Consider the following 14,373-nt stretch of genomic DNA (forward strand, 5'->3'; position numbering starts at 1 on the left):
ATTGGCAAGGCAGTGGAGGGCAAGAAAAAAGCACTCCTCCATTCCTAATTCCTCATTGCCTGATTACCCAAAGAAGATTTTGATTTTCTACAAACACCCAGGTGAGTGGCAATTTATAAACTTGTTTTGAGTTTTGACTTGTCCGTTACAATCTTAAAGAGTGTTTAGACTGAGAAACAGTTTAGGAATTGTGTGACCCATATGTTCCAATGTGTAAGCTCCCAATCCTCTAAATATTAACTCTACTCCACCTCCAGGCATTACAGCGGGATTTCAGTTTGGACTTCCGTGCACCATAGCATTTGGTGGCTCTCTCTAACTGCACTGTCATCATCTAGTACTCAAGTATATTACTTTCTAGATGAGGGTTTTTCCTCATTGATGCTTTAAATGTATACATCCTTTTCAGTGTGAAATGCTCTCAGTTTACAAAGAACCAGATTTGGCAGTGCTTTTCACGTTACTTGTTTGAAAGACTTTTGTCACCTTGCTGCAACCTGTTGCCAGACTCTAGCGGTGGACGACTGGGATTTAGACTGACCTATGAATGGTGGTGGGGTATGCAGGAGTTGCTGTAAACCCCTTGTATTTCTTTTTTTACTTAAACAGTAGTTTAAGTTGTATTTCATGTGGCCCATTTTGTAAGCACCAGAACTCTACCTCTCTACTGGTACCCTGACAGCAGGCTTCGATTGGAGTAACTGGATTGCATGGTAAATCAGCTTCTCGATGGGAGATGCTGGCAGGAAATATTAAAAGATCAATGGTGGTCCATATTAAAAAGTGTGGTTGAGAGGAATATTGAAGGAATTTATTATAGCGCAAAACATAAAAATTCTATGCAAGGGCAGTATTATGCTGAGAAAGGCTAGTTTATTTCACCAAGTATGCTATGCTTCAGTATGATTGTGTTTCTTGTGTATGTTATATTGCACATATGCCATGCACACACATTCAGTACTTGTACAGCAAATCTATCATTAAGACTAATAGTGCCTTGAAACTTTGGAATTTTTAAAATCAGGATTGTAGGTACACTGTTTTTTCTTACATTATGCCCTTGTAGCCTGCATAAAGGAAAAGTCAAAATTCTGTGCATAACCAAGCAGATCTATACAACGAGGTTTAGAACCAGCAGAGAATGGTATATGTATTTTCACATTGGAATTTTGAGCAAGCCAGCATAGTCTAGTGGCTAAGAGTCATGGTTTGGAGTGGTGGACTCTGCTCTGGAGAATTGGGTTTGATTCCCCACTCCACATGAGTGACGGACGCTAATCTGGTGAACTGGATTCTCCCCCCTCCTCATGAAGCCAGATGGGTGATCTTGGGCTAGTCACTGCTCTCTTCGAGCTCTCTCAGCCCCACCCACCTCAGGGTGTCTGTTGGGAGGGGAAAGGAAGGTGATTGTAAGGTGGTTTGATTCTTAAGTGGTAGAGAAAGTCGGCATATAAAAACCAATTCTTCAAGCTTGGCCGGACACTACTCAAACAAGGCTTGAAATTGTGAACAGTTTGCAACAAAATATGAATAATTCTTCACAATTTCTCAAGGTGTATAACATGATTTTTTGAGCTGTCACAGATGGGAGGAAAGGAATGGGTACTTAATTGCCATTTGACCTGAGAGAGCCCCATCCCTTCTAGGAACTGGCAGAGAAATAGCAAAGCCAGCGACGCTTGTAGTAATGCCAGTAGCCTAACATTTACATCTGGCCAGCAAACCAATACTACCCGTGCTTATAATTCAGTGTATCACTAAAACCTGTGTCATTTGTTGTCTAAGGCCACCACTGAAGAAGTTGGGGCTACAGGACTTTTTTTTTTTGCCGCCAAGTCACATCTGGTTTATGGCGACCCTTTAGGGTTTTCAAGGCAAGATATGTTTGGAGGTGGTTTGCCATTGCCTGCCTCTGCATCATGACCCTGGTATTCCTTGGAGGTCTCCCATCCAAATACTAGCCAGGGTCAGTGCTGAGAGTGTGCGACTGGCCCAAGGTCACCCAGCAAGTTTCCATGATGTGAGTGGGAATTTGGACATGGCTTTCCCAAGTTCTACTCTGACACCTTAACCACTACACTACACTCACCTTGCAATACTGACACTGAGTAATAGTCTCCAACTGAGAAAGTCCGCCGTCAAGTTACAGCCGACTTATGGCGACCCCTTTTTGGGGTTTTCATGGCAAGAGACTAGCAGAGGTAGTTTGCCAGTGCCTTCCTCTGCACAGCAACCCTGGTATTCCTTGGAGGTCTCCCATCCAAATACTAACCAGGGCTGACCCTGCTTAGCTTCTGAGATCTGACGAGATCAGGCTAGCCTGGGCCATCCAGGTCATGGCGGACTCTTTTATAACACACAGAAAATGCCAAATGAAAGTTCCTGTGCCAGAATGTGAGCCATGGAAAAAACAAGAGGTGTGTGGCTAATCTTAGAAAGCAGAAAAGAGGGCAACACAGCATCTTGTATCAGTCACAAACATCATGTGGCAGGTCAGTATACAAGACTGTTTCTGACCCTATTCCCCACCCTCCTTCCTGCCTTTAGCCACAGTTTAGGTGGCATACTTACACCAGTAAAGTACAGTGCCTGATTTTCTTTCATATGGTTGCAGCTGTAGATCACAGAGCCAAGGGATGTGTGGCTAGCATCAGGACTCTTGCAAGGAGCTGCTCCCTGAAAGAAACCAAAGTAAGTCGATTTGTGCATGCTCAAGTTCTTGCATCTGTGGCAGCTGCTATGTTTATAACAAGGCCCACTAGATGGCAGTAGTGTACTAGAGATTAATATCTGAATCTGGGGAGGGTGAGAACTGTGCGTGTAAAGTGCTGTCAAGTCGCAGCCGACTTATGGCGACCCCTTTTGGTGTTTTCATGGCAAGGGACTAACAGAGGTGGTTTGCTAGTGCCTTCCTCTGCACAGCAACCCTGGTAATCCTTGGTGGTCTCCCATCCAAATACTAACCAGGGCTGACCCTGCTTAGCTTCTGAGATCTGATGAGATCAGGTTAGCCTGGGCCATCCAGGTCAGGGTGGCGAGACAACTCCCTCCAATTATTTGTTAGTGGCTGGGGATGGAATTTGCCTTCCTACATCCCTATGCAGCCGCAAAGAGAGTTTGCTTCTCCCTCTTCATCCTCAGACCTTAAAAACAGTCTTGCAGAAAGAGGGTGAGGCAAAGCCAGCACTGGGCTGGGGGGATTTGGAAGCGGTGCTGGCTGAAGAACTTGAAAGGGTACGGGTGTCACACTTGTCTGTATTCAAGAATTTGGCGCAGCTGCCCCCTCCCTACTTGTTGCAGGTTTTTTTTTTATGGAAAGGTAGTCGACAGGGAAGCAGCTTCCTGAGATGGCAACAGTCTGCATACATACACTCTGTGTGTGTGCAACATCCAACCTCATGTGATGTAGCTCATATATCATAAATGTTTGTACTGCCCTTCTAAGAGTAAACAGTACTGACGTGTGCATGGGCCAGTGCACTTTACAGAGTATGCAGGCTGGGTCTAGGGTCCCTGTCCTGCCATGGATTGTGGGTTTTCCTTAATTTTTGTGTGCATGGGATTGCAACTAGGGTGTGTGCGAAGAAGGTACTGTTTTCCCAATCTGCAGTGGTCTTGGAGGTGTGCTCTTTGGCCCACTGGGGGACAACCATGGGGGTTACCGCACTTTGTATTCCCAGCGATGTATTAAGAGTTTGAAAATGTTATTAAAAAAATCGCTTTAAAAGGGTTTTTGGATACAATGACTAATAAATGGTTGGAAGACGTCTTCACAGCTAAAGGGGCCAAACAAAGTGCGAACAGTGTTTTTTATAACGTTTTCAAACTCTTAATGCATCGGTGGAAATACATTGAAAGTGCGAACAGTATTTTTTATAACGTTTTCAAACTGTTAATACATCGCTGGGAATACAAGTGCTGTAACCCCCCATGCGTCCACATACGGGTTATCTCAACAGATTTTAGGTTGGGAAAACAGTGCAGGGGGGGAGTGTGACAGTGGAGTTCCATGGGCTCTGATTGGCTGACAATTACTTGTGATTTAGACCTCATGCAAATCCAAGGATTGGCTCAGAGCCCTGAAGGAGAGGTGGGGCTTTTAAGGATGATTGCCACATATACCTAATGTGCTGTTCTCATTCAGATCTTGGGAATCCGGGTCCTAGAATATTGCTTACTAGGTCTCTTCTTATGGAATGTTATTGACTTACACTGTGCAATCTGCTTTGAATCTCAGTGAGAAAAGTAGACTATAAAATGAATGAATATATAAAAAATATCCTGCTGGTTTACATGTGGGAGAGGGGGTGCCAATGTGTGTGGGGAGGTCCAAAAATCTACAGGGACCAAAAAAACCCTTGAGTCTTTCCTGCCCACCTGAAAGGTGGACAACTGTGTGAGTGTTGTGTAGAAGTTCAAAAAAGCGACTTTGATATCTTCCCAAATGACTGTGGCTGTTATCGCACTTGTATTCCCAGCGATGTATTAAGAGTTTGAAATTGTTATAAAAAATACTGTTCGCACTTTCTATATATTCCCACCGATGTATTAAGAGTTTGAAAACGTTATAAAAAAATACTGTTTGCACTTTGTTTGGCCCCTTTAGTTGTGAAGACGTCTTCCAACCATTTATAAGCCGTGGTATCCAAAAACCCTTTTAAAGCGATATTTTTTACCACATTTTCAAACTCTTAATACATTGCTGGGAACACAAAGTGCAGTAACCCCCTTTGCTTGCTTTCCAGCCTTTTGGTTTGGGGAATTTTATCCCAAAAGTTCGGGATTGCTTGGATGATGAACTCACTCCTCACCACAAGAGGGCGAGAAACTCACGTGATAGAACTGGCAGTTTTCAGATCCTCTCGCCCTTTGGAAGTGGAAGATCAGAAAAGATCAATACATGCTCTCTTGTGCCTCATCTAGATTTCAAGTAGCCATCTGCAACTGCAACAATAACCAGGTGGTACGGGAAAGGAAACTATCAGAAAAGGTATGGCTGATGTTGGGACTTCAGCTCTACAGTTTGGCTTACATTTTAAAACGCAGCTTGAACTTTTGTGTTTGTTTAGAACATTTATATACCACCTCTCCACGGCAACTTTCTTAGGCAATTCACAGCACTGTGATTCAGTTAACAGATAACCCAAACAACTGCCCAGACTAAAACAAAGACCAACTAAATGGAATTAGGGTTGCCAGCTCGGGGTTAAGAACTTCTGGGAGATTTGAGGGTGTGGTTTCGGGAGGGGAGGGACCTCAGCTGGTTATACTGCCATATGGTCCGCCCTCCGAAGTGGCCATTTTCTCCAGGGGAGCTGATCTCAGTAGTTGCAACCTTAAACGGGATGTTAAAAAACAGCAACAACGTAAGGAGCAGAAACAAAAAAGCAGCAATCAGATTTAAATAACAATGCAACCAAAAGCAGGAAAAAAGGGGGAAATGTCCAAATCTTCATGCCAATAAATTAAAAGTCATCTGAAATAGGTCTTGGCTTAGCGCCAAATCCATCCAAAGGGGATGCCAAGTATTGCAAGGCCTGGGACATCCACTGGCAAGGCCTTTCCCTCATGGCCCCTCAATGGGGTTGCCAGCTCCGGGTTGGGAAATACCTGGAGACTTTGGGGGTGGAGCCTGAGGAGGACAGGATTTGGAGAGCGGAGGGACTTCAATGCCATAGAGTCCAATTGCCAAAGTGGCCATTTCCTCCGGGGGAACTGATCTCTCTGTCGCCTGGAGATCAGTTGTAATAGCGGGAGATCTCCAGCCACCATCTGGTGGTTGACAACCCTACCCCTCAACCATATGCCTGAAGCCTAGGAAATATAAGGCATATGGGAAATATAAGGCATATAAGGAAATATAAGCCTGAGATTAGTTCATTATTATCTAAGTGATATCAGGTACAATACCTGTGGCTCCTCTTCCTTCTACCCCAGGGCTAATCAGACCCTAGAGCCAGACTGGGGCCCTGTGGGACCATATTCAGCACTGAGTTCCAGGCAAGGATCGTTTAAATAAGAATAGAGCCCCTTAAAGTACTATGTAAGGGCAGACAGGCTGGCTTAAAGTAAGCCAGGTCCTAGCTCATATAGAGCTTTGTAGGTCACATGAGAGAGACGATGTGGTGGTTAAGTGTGGCAAACTCTAATCTGGAGAACCAGGTTCGATTCCCCACTCCTTTGCATGAAGCCTGCTGGGTGACCTTGGGCCAGTCACAGTTCTCGCAGAACTCTCAACCCAAGTGGAGGCAGGCAGTGGCAAACCACCTCTGATTGTCTCTTGCCTTGAAAACCCTGGGATGAGAGGTGGACTTGGCTGGGAGCTGAGAGCAGGAAGGTGAGAGAGACGGGACTTGGCATCTCCTTTCCGTGTGCCTCACCTTGGTGATGTTAAGCAGACCGGCAGCTGGCACCTCGGCCTTATTACCTCCCATTATCATAAGAGTGGCGCCTCTCCTGTGTGTATCTGCCTGTTTGTGTTTTTTGCTTTTTGCATATCTCCCCTGGGGTGTGTGTGTGAATCTGCCTCTTTGCCCACCTTCATGTTGGCTATCCTCTATACATTCCCACTGGCCAAGATCCTAGCAGCGGTTCTTGGGAAGGTGGTAGAGTTGCCAGATCCCTCCCCGCCTCCGGCCACCGGTGGGGGATGGGGGGTGGGGTTGCCATTTCCAGGTTGGGAAACTCCTGGAGATTTGGGGATGGATCCTGGGGAGGATAGGGACCTCCGTGGGGTACAATGCCATAGAGTCCACCCTCCAAAGCATCCGTTTTCTCTGGGGGAACTGATCACTCATCTGGAGATGAGCTGTGATCCTAGGGGATCCCCAGGTGCAATCCTGGAGGTTGGCATCCCTAGAAGGGGGAATACAGCTGTGTCTTCCCTATTGGCTGGGCAGAGACACGAACTCTGGTGCTTTAGGTGATTTTGATACCCTGTCCAGAGCGCATGGAGTGCATGTAATGCCAATCAGGCATCTCAGACAGGGAGCAGATGCATTCAACTGCTTATCCTCCTGGCTGCAAGGTTTTGGGAATTTTGCATTCCATAAGCAATGAAAATTCAGGAGGATTTGGATGCCTTTCTGACCGGTGAAAACCCAAGTCCTGTACCGAGTTAACTCTCTGGTCATGTGAACACACGTGAAGCTGCCTTATACTGAATCAGACCCAGGGGTCCATCAATGTCATGGTTGTCTGCTCAGCCTGGCTCTCTAGGGTCTTATACAGGCATCTTACCCATCACCTACTGCCGAATCCTTTTAACTGGAGACACCAGGGATTGGAGGTGGGACCTTCTTCATGCCAAGCAGATCCTCCACCACTGAGCCAGGGCCTCTTCCTAAACTGAAGCTCATCGCAAGCCTAGTGTCTCTCTGCATCAGATTGCACAGCAAATTATTTGCCCCGTTCCCTTTAGACTGTCTGCAGCTGGACTAGGATGTCCCTCGCATCCTGGAAAGTCAGGCACTTGCTCAGCATATTCCAGAGGTCAGTCTGCTGCAGCATAAGCAAAAAGGAGTCTCGCAGCTCCTTAAGGACTATCATATTTAGAGAAGAATAAACTTTCTTTTTTAAAAAATAAAATATTTTTTTTATTATTCACAGTGGGTAGCCGTGTTAGTCTGTCTGCAGTAGTAGAAAAGAGCAAGAGTCCAGTAGCACCTTAAAGACTGACAAAAATATTTTCTGGCAGGGTATGAGCTTTCGTGAGCTGTGGCTCACGAAAGCTCATACCCTGCCAGAAAATATTTTTGTTAGTCTTTAAGGTGCTACTGGACTCTTGCTCTTTTTTTTTATTATGTTTTTCAAAATATAAAGGAAAAGGGAAAATTAGGGAAAGGGAAATAGAATTACATTCATTGTTTTTCACCGGCGCATGGACTGTTTCATCATCTACATAGAATGTCTCTCTAATCTATTAGTGGTCTTGTTTCCTAATACGATTTTCTTATACTACATCAGTTCTTATTCTTAATAACTCTAATGTCTAATAAACATATTTCTGAACATCAGAGCATCAGTATCTTTCATTAAAAGGTTGCCATCTTTGCGTGTGTTCTTCGGTCATCTCATAATGCAATATGGCCAAAAGTCTTGCCATCATTGCATATTCATGCATTTTTGTAATCCACAACTTTAAGTCAGGTATCTCCTTGTCCTTCCATTTCTGTGGTATTAACAATTTCGCAGCCGTCATTGCATATTGATCAAGTTCTTTATACTTTACAGGTATTTGAGTTGGAATTATTCCCAATAAAAAACATTTAGCTTCCAATTTAGAATAAACTTTCTTGGGTCAGAGCTCTTGTCAGTTGTATGGGACTGAGCTCTGACAAGTACAAAGTGATGAATATTGGGGCAAAAAAATCCCAACTTCACATATACACTGATGGGATCTGTGCTGGCAGCGACAGACCAAGAAAGGGATCTTGGGGCGGTAGTGGATAGCTTGATGAAGATGTCAACCCTGGGTGAAAAAGGCACATTCCATGCTGGCCATAATTAGGCAAGGAATAGAGAATAACATTGCTGCTATCATACTGCCCTTGTACAAATCTATGGTGAGACCACAACTGGAATAGGGTGTCACCACATCTAAAACAAGGATATTGCAGAGCTTAAGAAGCAGAAAACAGCAACCAAAATTGATCAGGGGACTAGAGCAACTGCTATGAGGAATGGTTAAAACGCTTAGGGCTGTTTAGCTTGGAAAGAAGGCAGTTAAGGGGAAACATGGTAGACGTCTATAAAATTATGCATGGTATGGAGAGAGTGGACAGGGAGAAGCTTTTCTCCCACTCATAATACTAGAACGCGGGGTCATCTGCTGAAGCTGGAGAGTGATTCAAAACAGATAAAAGGAAGTATTTCTTCACACAACGCATAGTTAAATTGTGGAACTCCCTGCCCCAGGATGTGGTGATGGCTGCCAACTTGGAAGGCTTTAAGAGGGGAGTAGACATATTCAAGGAGGAAAGGGGTATTCATGGCTGTTAGTTAAAATGGATACTAGTCATGCTGCATACCTATTCTCTCCAGGATCAGATGGGCATGCCTATTAGGTGCTTTGTGACACAGGCAGGATGGTGCTGCTGCAGTTGTCTTGTTTGTGGGCTTCCTAGAGGCACTTGGTTGGCCACTGTGTGAACAGACTGCTGGATTCGATGGACCTTGGTCTGATCCAGCATGGCCTTTCTTATGTTCTTATGATTGAGAATTACCTGGAGATTTTGGGGGTGGAGGCTGAGGAGGGCAGGGTTTAGGGAGGGGAGGGACTTCAGTGGGGTATATTGCCATAGAGTTGACCTTCCAAAGTGGCCATTTTCTCCAGGTGAACTGATCTCTGTCACCTGGAGATCAATAGCTATCCCAGGATATCTTCAGCCACCACCGGGAGATTGGCAACCCTAGCAGTGCAGTTAAAGGGCCATGAAAGACAACAGGCACACTCACTTACATGGTCTACTTTTGAGTTGGGCCTAGAAATGTCACAGACTATACCTCTGGGATTTCATGACCTTTTACACCCCCTGTTCACAATTTTACTCATCAGAACAAAGAGGTTACAAGTTCCCTGGCTTTTCCTGTTTCCCAGCAGGGATCGGGAGAGGCATGTAATCTATTCCCTGACATGCTGTTTTTCTGCTTGCAAGGAGGTTTATCATTTCAGGGGAAGTAAAGAAACAATCCCGTTATGCTTTAGCTCTGCCCCTTGATTCTGCTGGCCTGGAATGGGTGCGAAAGCAGTCAGATGAAGGACCCAAAGCAGCTTAGTATTCTCCCCTCCTGCATTTTATCCTGATGCCCACCACCCTGAGAGGAAGGTTAGGCTGAATGAGAGTGAATGGCCCAAGGTCACCCATGGCAAAATACACATTTGAACCAGGGACTCTCAGATGTAACCACTACACCACACACTTGGTGGGGCCCAGAAACATGCAGTCATTGTCTATCCTCTTTGGGCTTTCATTCTGGATTTGATTGTCTTCCTTGTACAATTGCCAATATTCAGGTGGGGACTGGAGATCTCCCAGAATTACACCTGATCTCTCGACAATAGACCAGCTGTTTCCCTGGAGAAAACACCTGCTCTGGAGGGTGGATGCTATGGCATTAGACCCACCGCTGAGGTCTCTCCCGAAACCCCACCCTCCCCAGGCTCCACCCCCAAATCTCCAGGCATTTCCCAATCTGGAGCTGGCAACCCTACTTCTTGAAATGCCAACACTCTGTCTAGTGTACTGACAGTTCTCGACTTGGAGTAGCTTGAATCAGGGCAAAAACTGCCCTGGGCAATAAAAGATATATTCAACAAACGTTGCCTTGGTGATTTCTTTAAGCACTTCCTAGATTCTCCCCCCCCCCCCCCCCAGTCTATATAGACAGAAAATCATTTCAGGGTGGAGAATGGAAAGGATACAGTTTGCTGAGTGATTGCTTTTACGGGCTAATTTGAATCAGCAAGATACAATGGCAATAATCATTGCCTGCTGATAAAATCTGAGCTGCATGTTGCAATGGGAACAGGAGGCACCATAAAGAGGGGAAATGCTGTATTTGCATTGGCAGGAGCTCAATTTTCTCCTAGGCGGTGTGGCAATAATAATCCGGCGAGTAAAGGTGAACAGTGCACAAGGTGCACGTTCTGCTTCGGCTGTCAGCCCTTTTGCATGTCAGGAGAAATGAAATCCATACAAGCAGCATTACTGGAAATAGTGGGAGCAGCATCTGGGTGTGCAGTGATAAACAGGGAAGTGTAGAGGGTGGGGTGGGCTGCGATGCTGGGACTTGCTAGCAGCTCCTTTGGGGGGGGTCAGCCCGCTTTGGCCTGCTATCTTCAATCCCCTCCTCAAAGTGGCATGGCATGGGGAGGGGCTGTGGCTCTGGCAGAGCATCTGTTTGGCATGCGGAAGGTCCCACGTTCAATCCCCGGCATCTCCAGTTAAAGGGACTAGGCAAGTAGGTGGTGTGAAAGACCTCTGCCTGAGACCGTGGAGAGCCACTGCTGGTCTGAGTAGACAATACTGACTTTGTGAGCAATGATAAACTGGTCTAGTACCAGACCAATACTTCGGCAACCATACGTTCACTGCATAAAACAATGTACCTGAGGTACATTTCCTGTGAACCTCAAGTATCTCTTAAGTACAAATGTAGTGCATGCCAGCAACTGATCCTCAATAGAATTGGTATTAGACCTTGGGTGACAATGGTCCTCATCACTGTACTTTTGAGTTTTAAGATTTGCACTGAAATGTCCCAAACGAGACCTTTGTTTTTGTTTTCTCTATGTATAAAAATCTTGCTGTCTGGGAACTTCAGGCACCCGATGAAGTAGCATCCTATCTAGGAAAGTTTATGAAAGTTTATGAAAATACCTTTAAGATGTCACAAGGCTCTTCATTTTGTTTTGCCTCTTAAATAGGGGACTTAATTCTTTACTTTTACTTCATTTTTGGCTAGGTTCATCTGGAGGGCATGGATATTCATTGTTAGTATTGTCGACACAGAAAGCCATGCAAATGAGTTACTGGCATAGTTTTAGTTTGCATTTTCTGTGCTTTTCTTATTTTCTAAACAAGCCTATTCCTTTCCACATATTTGCTGTAATTGCTGGGTGAAAGCCTAAAGTCAGAGGGAGCGTCCCTTCTACTGCATTCTTGAGTGAGGTATGGAGAGATCTGGAGGGTCAGATGGGGATGCCAGCCTCCAGGTGGGAATGGGGATCCCCTGGAACTACAGCTCAGACTAAAGAGTAGTCTTCAGACTACAGGGATCAGTTCCCCTGGAGAAAATGGATGCTTTGGAGGTTGGACTCTATGGCATTGAACCCCACTGAGGTCCCTGTCCTCCCCAGGCTCTGACCCCAAATCTCCAGGTGTTTCCCAACCTGGAGGTGGCATCCCTACCCGCCCCCCATTCCTTGCCAGTGGCCAGGGGAGACCTGGCAACCCTAGCTGCGCTGCAAGCTTCATTTGAGAGACTTCCTTCAAGTAAAAATAAAATAAAGAGGCATCTTCTGGAAGCTTAGAAATGAACTCAGCCCAAGACAGTGTGGTGTAGTGGTTGGGCACGGTGGACTCTAATCTGGAGAACCGGGTTTGATTCCCCACTCTTCCACATGAGCGGCAGACTCTAATCTGGTGAACCGGGTTGGTTTCCTCACTCCTCCACGTGAAGCCGACTGGGTGACCTTGGGCTAGTCGCAGCTCTCGTCGAGCTCTCTCAGCCCCACCTACATCAAAGGGTGTCTGTTGGTGGGAGGGGAAGGGGAGGCGATTGTCAGCCGGTTTGATTCTCCTTCAAAGTTGGCGTATAAAAACCAACTCTTCTTCTTCTCTGAGTTTCTTTAGGTACTTGCTGCTGCTTTGAATTTGTTTGGTGGGAAGGTGTGAGAGAGAGAGGCAGGCAGGCATGGTTTGCTCTAGGCCACATAGTCATTACAAGCGAGGTCTGCATGCTGCTCTCTTCACAGTTGTAGCACAGACACACCAGATGCCTCCGGCATCTACCAGGGAGCTATTATCTCACATTCCTTTGGGCTGCAGAACATGTCATTAAGGGTTCTTTGTGCGGGCCTTTACCTTCTGCCCTCCTTTTTCATTTTGGCAAACAGTTTCTTTCCATGTTTTGCCTCAAAAACAGGAGCTCACTTGTGCCTTGAGGATAGCAGAGCTGTTGGTTCCAGCATAGTTAATGCGCTGCTTTTCTGTTCTGAGTTAGGAGCATCAGTAATCTGCGTGGCAGGAGAGGCTTGCTATTTTCTCCCCCCGCCCCCCGCAAGAAAAATTCAGGGTGACCATTTCAAATGTTAGGAACGGAATTTTTGTGGGGGGTTGCAAAGCCCAGTCTTAGATATATTCATGCATAATTGACCCTTTGATTAGGGAAATGGGCTCTGGTGGTGAGGGTGAATGGACCCAAAGGTTTCTGCTGGGAGACAGCTCACCAATCACCACCCAGGTCGCAAAATATTGTGCCGTAGCAATGAAGCTATGTCGCCTTAATGTACATCCTTAATCTGTGGAAGTGTAAAATTGGGTGATTCCTAATTTTTTTGGCCTTGGTTGTAAACATCTACTCTGTATGGTCAGTTTCTGTTTTATCTGGCATATTAGCCACAACTAAAATATTATTATTATTATATTCACGTATACATAACAACAACAAATAAATAAAGCAAGCAAGGAAAGGGCAAGCCCCAAACCAAACATGTGCATTTAATAAACAGGATTCCTGTTGCACCTTGAAAGTTGCAAATGTTCTATTCCGGCATAAGCTTTTGTGGACTAGAACCGCTTCCTCACTGCATCTTGTGATGCAAGCTCTATCCCACGAAACTGGCATAGAAACCTGTTCACCTTTAAGGTGCCCCAAGAAGATTCCTGTTTCATTTTTTTTTCTTGCAATACATTAACACCACTGCTCTTCTGGGATTGTTGCAGTTTATTTGAAAAGCATTTTCATGACTTTAAAACAACACATGATGATTGAAGCAATATAGCAAACACTATAAATTTTGTGTGTATCTTATGTATCTTTTAAATATTGTAACACTCTATGATGTTGTAAATTTTGTTTTTGTCTTACATATGTTGCGCTCAAGATCTTTGGTCGAATGAGCTTGAAATAAAAGGAAAGGAATATAGCAAACACAGGTCAAAAACCCACCATCAAAAGCAAAACAGACTTCATCATTTGACAGCCAGCAACTATCAGACTGGTACTTGGGAGACCTGGGTTCAAATCCCCACTCTGCCATGGAATCTTGTCAGGTGACCTTGGTCTACTCTCTCTCAGCCTAGCCTACCTCACAATGTTGTTGTGAGGATAAAACAGACAAGGGGAGAAAAGTGTCCTAGAAATATCTAAATAAATAAATAAATGCACAGCTAATTTTTTTATTTGCATCCATAGCGTTTTCAAGGCAAGAGACTTCAGAGGGGGTTTGCCATCACCTGCCTCTGCATCACAACCCTGGTATTCCTTGGAGGGTCTCCCATCCAGATACTGTTGGCTGAATGCTAGTTATCCAGAGAAGCAGCAGACTCACAGATTAAAGATAAAGGTATATGCTGCTTATGAAACTACATTGTAGATTGTAAAGCAAAGGTTCTGTAATCCTGATCTCACTTAGACAGATGCTGTAGTCATCTTTGAGCCCCATAGGTCAGTGGATGCCCAGGGACATGATGAGTTTCAAACTGGGGAACTGTAATAAGAAAGGAGAATTTGCAAAAATTGGCCGCCTTTCCCGTTTCACTAGTGGAATTGCGCTTACTGTGTCAATTCAGCTTAAACAGTGGTTTAAAGTTAAAATCCACAACATCTTAATCTAGTGAAATGTGGATCGATTCAGTCCATATTGTA

This window comes from Euleptes europaea, chromosome 11 (genome assembly GCF_029931775.1).
Source record: "Euleptes europaea isolate rEulEur1 chromosome 11, rEulEur1.hap1, whole genome shotgun sequence".
NCBI classification, from domain to species: Eukaryota; Metazoa; Chordata; class Lepidosauria; order Squamata; family Sphaerodactylidae; genus Euleptes; species Euleptes europaea.